Raw genomic sequence first — 15,104 nt, 5'->3', positions numbered from 1 at the left:
TTTACCAGAAAGGCTCATCCAGACTCTGCTACACTTTGCTGTGAAGGAAAGGTTAGCTTGCTTTTATTTTTTGTATTACTGTATTGCCTTTCTATATTTTGAATACTGTAGTTTGTTTTCTTTACCTTGTGTTTTGCTTGCATTCTGTTTTAACAGCATATTAAAACTTCAAAAGAGACCACAGCCCTCTCTGTTCTGAGTCAGGCAGAAATAAGAACTGATTAATTAAGGACTCATTCATAAGACAGAAGAGGTCACTTAAGGTTAATCACTTGTTAACAGAGGGGGTGGAGCTAGGAACTAAAATTTCTATTTAAGGAGTAAACTAAAACATTTCAGAGCTTTACCAGAAAGGCTCATCCAGACTCTGCTACACTTTGCTGTGAAGGAAAGGTTAGTTTGCTTTTATTTTTGTATTACTGTATTGCCTTTCTATATTTTGAATACTGTAGTTTGTTTTCTTTACCTTGTGTTTTGCTTGCATTCTGTTTTAACAGCATATTAAAACTTCAAAAGAGACCACAGCTCTCTCTGTTCTGAGTCAGGCAGAATTTTTTCCTGGCCTCCCACCCATTTAAGTTGTCTTGTTAAATACCACTGTCTTTCTAGTTGCCCGCCTCTTATGTTAATCTCATTTCTCTCTACTTTTACTGGCTTATGTGAGTAATCACAAAATCATCATTTTTGAAATCCCACCCGTTCAATTATTTAAATTTATTGGCCATCCTACAGTATTTCATAGTACCAAAATACAAAAGTGACCACCCCTTTCAATCCATCCTGCTGTTTTAAAAATAGTAACTCTCCACTAAACCTTAACTTTTTAAACAGGTAAAACTCAAGTTACCTACTTTCACATCTAACATCTCTAGTGCACACTGCAGAGTGCATTCTTTTCAATCTTACCTTTAAGCATCCCTGTGACTAGCACTTTCTCTAATACCTGCTGGAAAGCACTAGGAAGCCTTAAACTCATACAAACACTGAACTCTCCTTGTTAACAAGGAGAAATTAATAGTAGGCACTAAACAGCCTATAATTGCAAAGTACCTTGTTAAGGAAACACCTCCTATACTTTACAAAGAAAAAAAAAAAGCCCCAAACCAGGCATGTCCAAGGGTCAGCTTCCGGTGATTTCTCCTGTCCACCTGGTGAATCTGGGCATACTGGGGCAATGCAGCAATTGCCTCATGTACACAGACAACCCTCTCCTCCTACCACCCAACACTACAACCTGTGAGAGATGCACTTACATAGCCAAAATGGAAGCAAAGCTCTCTCCACCCAAGATTGTGCTAAACAGTCAAGAGGAGAAGGTTAACACCCACACTACACCTCAAGCAACACATAGCCCTTCTAAACCCGCACCACCAACACCCACATATAGCAACACTAAATCCACATATGCAGAGGCCCTTAACTGTAACCTGCCCAAGCAACAAAGACCTCTGAAGCTGAAACGCAAACAAACACCAATCACAACCAATGTGTCACATAGTTCACAACACCAGTGTGCCACCCAGCAACAGCCCCTAAGGCAAGACAATGTACCTAACACTTTAGTCATAGGTGACTCTATAGTCCGGCACACTGATGTCCCTCTCACCAGGTTGAATAAGGAGAAAATTACAGTCAGCTGCCTGTCGGGTGCCAGGATCCGCCACATAACGCATGCACTCAAGTCACTCCACAACAAGTACAAATATGACTCTGTCATTGTCCATGTTGGAGTGAATGACTTGAGACGTACCTCCCTGGACTACATGAAAAGAGACATGGAAGAGCTCTCGGATCATGTGGCCCAGGCAGGTATGACCCTAGCCCTGAGTAGCATCCTGCCTTCACCCAGAATGATACCACAATATAAGGATAAAATGATTGACTTCAACAATTGGCTAAGCTTATGGTGTTATTTAAAGGGGATCCAGTATCTGTCTGCCTGGGATGACATGATTGACAGACCAAGATGCTTTGCCAGAGATGGTCTGCACCTGTCGCCCCTGGCATTCAGGTTACTGGCTAAGGCTCTTGCCACCCCTATAGTGCCTTTTTTAGGCAAACTTCAAAGGACAAAACCACCACCGTAACAGGTACAAGCATGCACAATCTGAAGGTAATGCTACTCAATGCTAGAAGTTTAAACCTCAAAATGCACTATCTCGAGGCACTCCTAAAAATGGAGAACATCGATATCTGTGCATTAACTGAGACCTGGTTCAAGGCTCCAGAGAGCACCCCTGCAATACCAGGCTACAACTCTTACCACACTTTTCGGCCACCAAACCAGGACCGAAACACTAAAGGTGGAGGAGTGTCAATATTCACCAAGGATATTCACACCACCAGGCTAGTTGGCCAACACAATGTGTCTGAAATTCTCCAAGTGCAACTAACACTAGGTAAGACTGCAATCCAAATTGTAGCTTGCTACAGATCCCCCACCATACCCCAAGATTCTCACTGCACCTTTCTAAACATACTGGAAAATATTAAGATAGAACCAAACACCCTAATACTGGGTGATTTTAACTACCCTGCCATTAACTGGGAAAACTACTCATGTCCCAACACCTTTGCGCAACGGTTCTTGGAATTCATAAATTCCAACACCCAGGATCAACTAATCCATAGTCCCACCAGGGGCTCCAATATCCTAGACCTGGTCATTACCAACATGGGAAATCAATGCTCCATACCTATGGTCACCCCCTCGTTAGTCAGGTCTGACCATAAGCTAATCACCCTTAACATCCACATCCCACCCCCACCCCCCAGTAAAGAAATCACCATAAAAAACTTCTCCAAAGACAACTTCATGCTACTCAAGTCAGAAGTGACAAACTTCATGACACCCATGCAGACGGGAACTGAAAGTTCAACTGCTGAATCCTACACTAAGGCACTGTATGAGCACATCCACTCATGCATGAATCGTGCCATCCCAAATAGAACCAAAATGCTCTCATCCAAAAAAAGGAAGCCAATCTGGTGGTCCCCTGCCATAAACAAACTTTACAACAAAAGGAAGAAACTTTTGCAGAAAATAGGAAAATCCCAGGATGCAAAAAACTCCCTTACTAGCCTCAGTAAGAAACTGAGATGCCTCATAAAATCCTCCAAAGCTAGTTACGAAAATAAAATTGCCAAAGATTCCAAAGACAACCACAAAGCATTCTATAACTATGTCAAGAATCTAAATGGCAATGCTCAGATCTGCTCTGAGCTAAAACAGAATGGCATTAAATATACTGCTCCAAGGATATTGCCAATATCCTGGCAGATCGATTCAGTGCCAGCTTCACCCCCTCTCACCCCTAAATGGCCCATCTCAATACCAGAAGATTGCCAAATTCCAGTAATAACGGCCACACAGGTACAAAACGCACTCTCTAAAGCCAAGAATACAGCATCCATGGGACCAGATGACATCCCGGGCTGTGTACTACATGAACTACAATATGAACTGGCACCTCACCTAAGTGTCATGTTTAATCATAGCCTCACCTCAGGTTTCGTGCCCACTGAGTGGCGCAGAGCTACAGTTATCCCAATCCACAAGGGGGGATCCACCTTGGATCCTGGAAACTACCGTCCCATCAGTCTGACAAGCCTTATCTGCAAGGCCATGGAGAGTATCATCATGGAACTTATAAACAAAGACATTGGCAACCTTCAAACACTGGACCCTACCCAGTTTGGGTTTGTGAAGGGCCGATCTTGTCTCCTGAACCTGATTGACTTCTTTGAATCAGTCTCCAGAGCCATGGACAAGGGTAAAATGGTCCACACAGCCTATCTAGACCTTGCCAAGGCCTTTGACACCATCCCCCACTCTGGAATCATAGATAAACTTACTAAGTTGGGCATTATTCCCTATGTCACCCAATGGGTTGCTAAATGGCTTACTGACAGAACCCACACTGTAAAAGTAGCCGACTCCAAATCCAGCTCCAGACAAGTGACAAGTGGAGTACCTCAGGGTTCAGTCCTGGGGCCGCTCTTGTTTGGCATCTACTTCTCTGAAGTACAGGTCAACACTAAGGGACTCTGGCTAACAAAGTTTGCAGATGACTGCAAACTGGGAGCCATTATTGAATCCCCAAATGATGTGGATACTCTACAAAAGGGTCTTACAGAAACAGATGCTTGGTGCCAGAGCCATGGGCTCAAGCTCAATGCCAAGAAATGTATTGTTATCCCTTTGGGAAAAAACATGTATCCATGAATTACCATATAGGTGGCAGTACACTAAACACAGAAAGTGTGATAAGAGACTTAGGGACACAGGTGGACAGTGGTCTCACCTTCGATAACCACATCGCCACAACAGTCAGGAAATCCTTCTATGTGGCACACCTCATCACAAAGGGCTTTTCATCCAGAAAAAGGAGGTCATTGTCCCACTGTACTCATCCTCATTAGACCCATTATAGAATACAACGCCCCATTTGGTATGTACCTCTCAAGACATCTGCAACAACTGGAAAGGCCTCAGAAATACCTCACTAAAAGAATCACAGGCCTAAAGCAGATGCCCCACGCTGACCGCCTTAAAAACTCCAGCTATACACTCTCGCATATCGCCTACTCAGAGGGGATCTCTGCTTAACATACAAGGCCATGTCAAACCCAGAGCTGTTGGACATGCTACACTTAAAGAAATCCCAATCCCTCAGAGCTACACGCTCCAGGGATCTAAACCTTGTCATCACAATAAACAAAACATGCTGGAGGGATAGGTTCCTGACCCAGAGACTCCCCAGACTCTGGAATAGATTGCCCATACATGTCAAGCAGAGTGCCTCTTTGGACCTCTTCAAGAGGAACCTTGACGATTGGATGGGAGAAAGGAAATTCACCCCAGGGATCACGTCAGTCGCCCTGCTAGACAGGGGTCCAGGAAAGTAAATAATGTGGGAAGAAATAGCCAGGGAATTGTTATGGCTAGGCTTGTATAGGCCCTAGGGCTTATAGCCTAGTACCAACCTATGAACCTATGAACCTATAATACTCTAAGTTCTGAAGTTTACCATAAATATCTAGAGTACATTTCCTTTCTCCATGCCATCAGCTATCATCCTCCACACATATGCAAGAGTATTCCAAAGTCTCAATATATGAGAATGAAACATATTTGTTCAGAGGATGCTTCATATGATGCGTACAGGGACGATCTTACCTGTCGGTTTTTGAACAGGGGTTTTAAGCTGGGGCATATAATGCATGCTAAGAATACTGTGGACTCCATGCATAGGGATTCTCTTCTTGAATATAAGGTTAAGCCTCAAGAGCATAAGTCAGCTATTCATTTTGTGACTACTTATGGTAGGAACACTGCTGCTTTAACTAATAGTGTCCAACGACACTGGAATATTCTCTTGGCAGACAATAAACATTTTGAAATTTTGAATAATAGATGCTACTTCTCTTACAGGAAGGGTAGAAACCTTGGTTCTATCTTGAGTCATTATAAACGTGGACATAGCCAGCAGGTTCCACAGGTTCAATCTACTGTATTTGGGGACCATTTGGTTGGTTGTTTTCCCTGTGGCCATTGTGTACATTGTTCCATAATTGTAAGACCAATGACTTTAGCAGTAAAAATACTAGTGAAGTGTATAGCATTTCTTTTTTTGTTAAATGTCAAACTAATTGAGTTATTTACCTGGGCTGCCACGGTGGTGCAGCAGTTAGCACTGCCGCCTCACAGCAAGAGGTTCTCCTGTTCAATTCTCAGCTGGGGTGCCTTCTGTGCGGAGTCTGCATGCCCTCCCTGTGGTCATGTGGGTTTGCTCCGGTTTCCTCCCACATCGCAAAGACATGCAGTAGGTAGATTGGACACTCTAAATTGGCCATAGGTGTGAGTGTGTGCCTTCTGTGGAAGGTTGGGTGCTGGGCTGGCAACTCGACTCTGTAAAACTCCACTGCCAATCATGAGTGGACAGATGATCCGCTGTGGTGACCCCTAACCAGGAAAAAGCCGAAAGAAGAAGAAGAATTGAGTTATTTACCTGGCTATGTGTAGTTGTTCCGCATTTTATATTGGCCAGACTTCACGTCCAGTGAAATTCAGGATTACAGAGAATTTTAGTGATATCAGACATCAGAAAATTACTAATGCCTTTTACAAACATACTGTTTCACATAGTAATGCGTCGTTTTATTTTACTATTATTGATCGTATCAGGGGTAATCGATCTAATAAGATTGGTTGGCATCTTATTATCAATAATATGGAGAAAAATGGATTTTTAAGTTGGGGGGTTTATTTTCTCCTGGATTGAATGAGCACCTTTAAATATTAATTGTACTAATTAAGCCTCAATTGCTGATTATATAAGAGAGAGGGGATGTTCTATTTGTTAATTGAATGCACTGAATAAGGCTGTTTTTATCTGTTTGATGTTTTCTTTTTTATGTGCTTTTTAGCACTACATTACATTTTGTTTGTTTACCACAGTCTTCTGGTCTGAATTTTGTCAAGTTTGTCACTTCTAACTTGAGTAGCATGAAGTTGGCCTTGGAGAAGTTTTTTACGGATGTTTCCTTACTGGGAGGTGAGGGTGGGTTGTGAATGTCAAAGGTGATTAACTTATGGTCAGACCTAACCAACGAGGGGGTGACCACTGATGTGGAGCATCCATTTCCCATGTTGGTAATGACCAGGTCAAGGATATTAGAGCCCCTGATGGGACTATGGATTAGCTGATCCAGGGCATTGGAATTTATGAATTCCAAAAACCGTTGGGCAAAGGTGTTGGTACATGACTAGTTTTCCCAGTTAATGGCATTGTAGTTGAAATCACCCAGTATTAGGGTGCTTGGTTGTATCTTAATATTTTCCAGTATGTTTAGAAAGGTATAGTGAGAATCTTGGGACATGGTGGGGGATCTGTAGCAAGCTACAGTTTGGATTGCAGTCTTACCTAGTGTTAATTGCACCCGGAGAATTTCAGATGCATTGTGTTGGGCACCTAGCCTGGAGATGTGACTATCCTTGGTGAATATGGACACTCCTCCACCTTTAGGGTTTCGGTCCTGGTTTGGTAGCCGAAAAGTGTGGTAAGAGTTGTAGCTTGGTATTGCAGGGGTGCTCTCTGCAACCTTGAACCAGGTCTCAGTTACTGCACAGATATTGATGTTTTCCATTTTTAAGAGTGCCTCGAGTAGTGCATTTTGAGGTTTAGACTACTAGCATTGAGTAGCATTACCTTCAGATTTTGCATACTTGTACCTATCACGGTGGTGGTTTTGTCCTTTGAGCCTTGCCTAAAAAAAGGCACTATAGGGGTGGCAATAGCCTTAGCCATTAACCTGAATCCCAGGGGTGACAGGTGCAGACCATCTCTGGCAAAGCATCGTGGTTTGTCGATCATGTTGTCCCAGGCAGACAGATACCGGATCCCCTTTGAATTACACCAGAAGGTTAGCCAATTGTTGAAGTCAATCATTATGTCTTTATACTGTGGTATCATTCTGGGTGAAGGCAGGATGCTACTCAGGGCTAGGGTCATACCTGCCTGTGTCACATGATCCAAGAGCTCTTCCATGTCTTTTTTCATGTAGTCCAGGGAGGTACATCTCAAGTCATTCACTCCAACATGGACAATGACAGATTCATATTTGTACTTGCTGTGGAGTGCCTTGAGTGCATGCATTATGAGGCGGATCCTGGCACCCGACAGGCAGCTGACTGCAATTTTCTCCTTGTTCAGCCTGCTGAGTGAGACATCAGTGTGCCTGACTATAGAGTCATCTATGACTAAAGTTTTGGGTACGTTGTCTTGCCTTAGGGGCTGTTGTTGGGTGGCACACTGGTGTTGTGAGCTATGTGATACTTTGGTTGTGATTGGTGTTTGTTTGCATTTCAGCTTCGGAGGTCCTTGTTGCTTGAGCAGGTTAATGTTAAGGGCCTCTGCATATGTGTGTTTAGTGTTGCTATGTGTGGGTGTTGGTGGTGAGGGTTTTGAAGGGCTATGTTTTGCTTGAGGTGCAGTGCAAGTGTTAACCTTCTCCTCTTGATTGTCTAGCACAATCTTGGCTGGAGAGAGCTTTGCTTCCAGTTTGGCTATGTAAGTGCATCTCTTGCAGGTTGAAGTGTTGGGTGATAGGAGGAGAGGGTTATCTGTGTACATGAGGCAATTTCTGCATTGCCCCAGTATGCCCAGATTCACCAGGTGGACAGGAGAAATCATCGGATGCTTCCCTTGGAAATGCCTGGTTAGGTGCTTTTTTCCCCTTACCTTGGCAAGGTACTTTGCAATTATAGGCTGTTTAGTGCCTCCAATTAATTTCTCCTTATTAACAAGGAGAGTTGAGTGCTTGTATCAGTTTAAGGCTTCCTAGTGCTTTCCAGCAGGTTTTAGAGCAAGTGCTAGTCACAGGGACTCCAACCAGAAATAGTCAGGAATCAATGCACTCTGCTCCTACTCTTACCAGGATCAGAATATAAGCACATATTCCAAGCTGTCACCTATAAAGCAGTTATTAAGCTTTCTGGTGATCAGCAGTCTCCAGGAAATAATGTAACTGCACTCCTTCTCTCACCAGGAGAAAACAGAAGCACTGATCCCAAGATGACTACTGAGATGCAGAATGTGGGCTCTCCAGTAACTGGTGGTCTTGCAATAAGTGCTTAAAGGTAAGATGAAAACAAATGGTTTATCCTAAACACGGCAGTGTGCACTAGAGGAATTATATGTAAAATAGGTAACTTAAGTTTTACCTGTCTAAAATGTTAAGTTTTAGTGGAGAGTCACTATTTTTAAAACAGCAAGATAGATTGAAAGGGGGTAGTCACTTTTGTATTCTGGTACTATGGAATACAGTAGGGTGGCCAATAAATTTAAATAGTTGAAGGGGAGTGATTTCACAAAATGATAATTTTGTGCTTACTCACACAAGCCAGTAAAAACAGAGGAAATGAGATATATGGTCAAATTAACATAAGGGGCAGGCAACTAGAAAGACAGTGGTGTTTAAGAACACAACAGTAACTGGAAAAATATTTCTGGCTGACTCACAACAGACAGAGCTCTGGTCTCTTTTTAAGTTTTAATATGCAGTTAAAAGCAGAATACAAGTAAACCACAAGGTAAAGAAAACAAATCAGTATTCAAAATAGAAAAAGGCAATAAAGTAATACAAAATACAACAAATAAAAAGCAAACTAACCTTTCCCTCATAGCAAAGTGTAGCAGAGTCTGGACAAGCCTTTCTAGTAAAGCCTTTATTTATCCTTTTAAATGCCTGGTATTATTTTGTGATTTGTTACACCTAGAATTGCCTGGTGAAACAACTATACTGGTGTGATTTTATTCTTCTCTCTCCCATAGAATATTTCCCCGGGATTCATGAAGCTCGGCGCAAGACCGGCGTTAGGCTTGCGCCGACCATGCGGTGTAGAGCTGGTGCAGTAGCGCCATATGCATATTAATGAAGGCACGCTGCCGCCACATCCACGTGCATAGGAAACATGCGCGAGTGCATGGGGTGTGTCCAAGAGCCACACGGAGGTGTGGACATGTCGGCTGTTTACGTGCAACCTAAAATGCTGAATAGTACAGCCTGCCTCTAATAATAATCACACCTGTCATTGTCCGTGGATACTGAAACGTATGCAAAGCATGCAAGACAGTTTTGTGAACACAAAAATAAGAAACAAATACAAATGCACGTAGCTGAATATTGAGTCCCCATCCCTCGAACAAATGCCATTTAAAACCCTGTGCCCGTATTCTATTGTAGTGTTGATAGTTATACCAAGTGGAAGCGAAACGCATCGTGTTAGTGCGCCACCAATAGCTAAGTCTAGCCCAATGGTCAGAGTTACCACCTGTCCCACATTGTGAGGGACAGTCCTCCTCTGGGCAGTTGTGTCCATACCAAAACCATTATAAATGTAAAATATTCTGCGATCGTAGGATATAATTATGTCCCACATCGTATGTAATAGTCACATACAATAGTTATTTCCGTATGTAAAATACCTACATGCTACAAGAAACAGAATAAGCAAGTAAACAAAACAGAAGAAGCAGCTAAACTGTTACAACAATAAGCTTACATTTAGGCATAAAACAAAAGTACAGGGTCCCTTGTGGGACACCAAAAATTTGCCTTGTAGGCAAACCTGTGATGATTGACATGACCAGGATGTAGTTGTACACGGAACAGTAGGTTGTGCAAGTCTGATAACACATGGGTTGACAAAACGCACGACATGTGTCCAGACACGGGGAGAGTGGGCAGTGTGTAGGGGTGTGTTCATACTCCAGCTGCGCTCACAGTAAGGATGAGTGCTGTAGAGGGGTGTCAAGTAGGGGAATCATGGGTATGCAATCATGGGCCTAAGTGTGCAGGTGTTGTTGACAGAGATGTATTAGGCCCGCCCTGTGGAAGTAATTAATATTCCTATGTGGGTATAGCAGATGCCCATACCTCCCAAACCTTAAGAGCACATCTACTGGATAGTCCGTAAACCATTAGGGGAACACATAGGGACTATATCAGTGAACTGTACCCAATTATCATGGACGTCCGTGATTACGAATCAGAATCTAACACAGTCCCAACTAAACCCTTCTGGAACTAGTGATATTAGGTGGACAGGTGGCGGAATATACGTAATGAATAATGACAACATGTATGAGTCATAAACAGCATGTACCTCGACAAATGTGTATGAATACATATGCTCTTGGACTGTCAATATGTCAGGTTAATAGTACCAATCATCTAAATGTGTCCCTGAGGGTGTTATGCAGTGTCCCTGATTCAGTGTTCATTCTCCCCCATTCGTATGTGAGGTCTGCTAGTGATGGAAAGCGAGTATTCCGCCGACTACCTTAGGTAGATGATAGCATAATAGGTTGGGGTTACCACCTGTTCACCTTTGTGAGGGACACTCCCCTTTGGGCAGTTGTGCCCTGCAAAATAAATGTTATTATGGCACATGGCCTGTGATTTAGGGCAAAGAATCCATATATTGTCCATAGTGGTTGCGTAAAACGATTATGTTGTATCTAAAACACCTAGATGTTATAGGAAACAGTATTAGCAACTATAATGCTACAAGAATAACGTTTTATTTAGGCAATACAGTGAAGTAGTCTATTTTCTACTGACTGTGGGTATGTGCTGCCCTGCCAAATCTGACATCTCTACATATAGGTCCTATAGGGCTGCCACTATTCAAAATGGCCAAAGTGGGATCTGCTCAACAAAAATGTCAGACGTACCAGGTCAGAACATAGCTACAGCCGTGCATAGTACAGAACTATACATATTTGCACAAATAAAAGCTTAGTCTAGTAGCAGTCCACTTGCTTATGCTACTTCACATAACATATAGAAGTGTCATATATGCAATAACTGTAACATGCAACTATTAGAGAAATGTAGAATATAATATTGTCCTGTAATCAGGACATTTGCTATGTCTTGATTATTTTTGCATGACACATCCGCCTAAGGAGGGACTGTCCCATGCAAAGTGGGACAGGTGTTAGTCCTAAAGTCCCACCTCTGCCAATTTAAAAGGTGGCAAACCTACAATAGGTATGCGGTAGCATGACCCGGCAGACGGATGTGGGTCCCAAAACACATTTACTTGTCTGCATTGCAGAGTATCGGTTCCCATGTATCAGCCAGATGGGAGCAGATTGCATGAGGAACACACATATAATATGATTAACTCACTGGACAGGCCACCGATTCCGTACAGTCGATCGCCATGCCGTCGCCTAACGGTCAGCCATTCCCGATACTGTAGTCATGTAGTCTGATGTAATAGGCATCACAAGGGATCACGCCCACCCAGCGTGAGTGACGCATGCAAGCACCAATGTCGGTGCATGTGCAAGTGAGGGAGCGAGCGGGTGTAAGCGTGTTTGGCTACCAGTATGCGAGTATTGCACTGGTAAAGAAATGTGGAGGCTAACCAAGTGTAAGAAGCTGTAACCAGAGGTCAGCAGTGCTTAACACCATGCAAACCCATGCACAACCGCTCCCAACTGCTTCAATGTGCCTTACTACCTCCGTATTCAATGGGCTCATTCTGCCCGCAAACAAATAACCGTCCTTTGCAAGTGTTGGTAGCAACACCCTGTGCACACAGCTAATGTGAATTACCAATACACCATGGCAAATATACAGACAATAGACAGTACCACACACATACCATACAGCACAGTCATCCAACGGTATAGCAATGTACCAGCAGATATGTCCAAACCACTAGTGTTTGGAGACCTGGCCGTCTTGTGTTTACGTGTGTGAGCATGCCCAGTATGACCATTCCGCATGTTGTCGACTGACATTGCCGTCATACCTTCATGTATTTGAGCATGCCCAGTATGGCCAACTGTATCGCATCTGTTACATGTCCAGATAGTTTGTACTGTGGTGCCGACCTCTGCGTTGTACACTGACAGGTGGCATGCTGTGTCTGAAGGGTATCCATCAGTCATGTGGCACTGACTGTTGCTACATTTCTGCACAGCGTGGGGGGACATCCAATTGTATCGCCATTCCTACACAGTACCGGGGGGGGGGGTGCACCTGACTGTGGTTATATGTGTATGTTGGAAGGGGGGCACACCTGACACTTGTACACTTTTGCTACTACTGTACTGGTATGTCAGGTACTCCAATTCAGTGTGTAGATCTACCTATTGTGCTGGCTAGAGGCATACCAGTGTACTCCAGATCATAGCTTTAATTACCAACATATTAGTTTCAGACATCTTAGCCTTCACAACCTACATCCAACTGCCTGGCCTGCTGTAGTCTGTCTGTGTGGGTCTGTGGGGGGGTCATCCATAGGGCATATTCAGAGGCCATAGTATAGCATTTGTCTGTGTTGGTCTACACCTGTCCAGCTGGTTGAGACTTGTGTGGGCTGTATGGACACACATGATGCTCAGCCCATTACCCACAGTGGGTTATGACACCCTGTGTACTACTGGCTACTATGGTGACCCCCGTATGTTCTACAGATGTCATGGTGCCACTATGGACATCTACTGTCTGCTGCCTTAACATTCGGCCACCAAATTCCCTTACATGCTCACATCCATACCATAGCTACAGGTACCAACACATTCTAATACAACTGCCAATTGGTAGGTTGATTGACTTACCTTGAGGGTGTGCCAGACCTGAGGATGGTGCTGGAGGGCTGCCTATGTCAGATGCACATAGTGCACTTCTTATACATGGCTGAGCACAGGTAGTGTCATGTTTGGCATCCCTTTTACTGTCTGTGCGAGTCAGAGAGGGTAACATTCCCTGGGTCCCTACTGTGTCAGTGCATATGCTATGCGTTGCTTCTTTGCCAAGGCCAGGTCATACTGGGCATGCCTCCTTCCGCCTACTGGGTCTGGCTCAGGTTGTTCCTCCTCTGAGTCACTCTGTGCCTGTACAGGCCTTGGCATTGGTGTGGGCTGTGTGGCCCTGCCTCATGCTGTTCCTGCTGCAGCTGTTTCTGCTGGATCATATTGTGTAGCATAGCACATACCATAACAATTTGGGTGCATGTAGCTGGTGAATAATGCAAGGCTCCACCAGATGTGTCCAGACACCGGAACCGTGACCTGAGCATCACAAACACATGCTCTATTATATGTCTGGCCTGTGCGTGTGCCTCATTATGGTGCCATTGTTCAGGTGTGTGTGCATTTCTGATGGGTGTCATTAGCCACGGCTCCAGTGGGTACCTAGCATCCCCCACTAGGTGACTGTAAGGGATGTCCATATTGGCAAAGCTGTGGTATGGCTGCATCAGATGCCATATATCGGAATCGTCATAGCTTCCAGGGCAGACAGCACAGACATTCAGTATAATGTCCTGGGCATCGCGTATGACCTGGCAGTTGATGGAGGGAATGCCCTGTGGTTAATGTAGGCCCTACCCTGCTCACCGGGTGGTGCTTTGATGCATACGTGCATGCAGGCTATAGCACCCACTACCCCAGGGTAGTCTGCCATTTGGTGGAAGAGACGCATATTGCTGGTCAACACCTCACGTGTGTTGAGGAAATGTACATGCTCACTGGCATGTGGTGACATGGCATTCAGGAACTGGTGGAATACCCTGGATGCAGATTCCTGTAGGATCCCCATGATATCCCCAGTTGTGCTTTGGGAGGTACCTGTGGCTAGTATACCTAGGCCTACACATACTTTGGTATCCACTGGGATGGGTTCCCCTCAGCCTGTTTGATGTGTCAGGTGTGGCCGGCACAGCTCAACTATTTGCTGTAAGAGGTCTCTGTCCACCCCATAGCACTCCACTATCTCCAGCTCATGTAGCCCCTGGTAGGTTACCCTGGGACTGTACAGTCTTCTCTGTCTCCTCACTGAAGGTTGTTTGGCAGCATTCACATCCTCACCACCCTCAGCCTCCTGCACATGTTGGTTTATGTTGCCTGCTGCAGCCCTTCTCATTTCGTAGGATTGTTTGTTAAAATTTCCCTGCATGTATACACCGGTGGTGTAGAGTGTGGAAAAACCAGAGGGGGTGGTGCTTGCTCACTTTATCATAGTGCTCTGGGCTGGGCTGGTCTGCTGGGCCTGTAATCTGCTAATTCTGATAAATATCACCTGTTTGCCCAGCTTGTTCACCTTGACTACTCTCCTACTGCTGTTGTCCCTCCCAATTGCACTAGGCAGGTATAGCTACACCCCTAGCTTAGGCATGCTAGGCTAGGAGCAATCCCGAGACACAGAGCTCCAATCCATGTACAGTATGCCTGACACACCCCCACCCCCATGATTTCACCTATGTTCAAGTCCTGCACCCGGCTATCTATACGCATACACTCTTGGGAACTGCATCACACCCTGGGGATAAACGGGATTCACTATTTTCCACTTTGTTTGCATAGTATTGTCTTCTAATTCATAGTTACATGACCCATACTGAGCCTCCCCAAAAATAACCACTGCTTACTGTAGTGCAGACCTGCGCACAACTGGTTAAAAGCACCTTACTATCACCATATTCAATGTCCCTTGTTCTTTCCAGCAACAAAACAACCGGCCTCTGCACTGCTCGAAACTGGGAACCTTCACACCACAGACAATGTGCTTTACCACTAAGC

This window comes from Protopterus annectens, chromosome 2.part1 (assembly GCF_019279795.1).
Source record: "Protopterus annectens isolate FY-2018-M chromosome 2.part1, PAN1.0, whole genome shotgun sequence".
NCBI classification, from domain to species: domain Eukaryota; kingdom Metazoa; phylum Chordata; order Ceratodontiformes; family Protopteridae; genus Protopterus; species Protopterus annectens.
The sequence above is the reverse complement of the archived record's forward strand: the minus strand, read 5'-3'. Positions refer to the sequence as shown.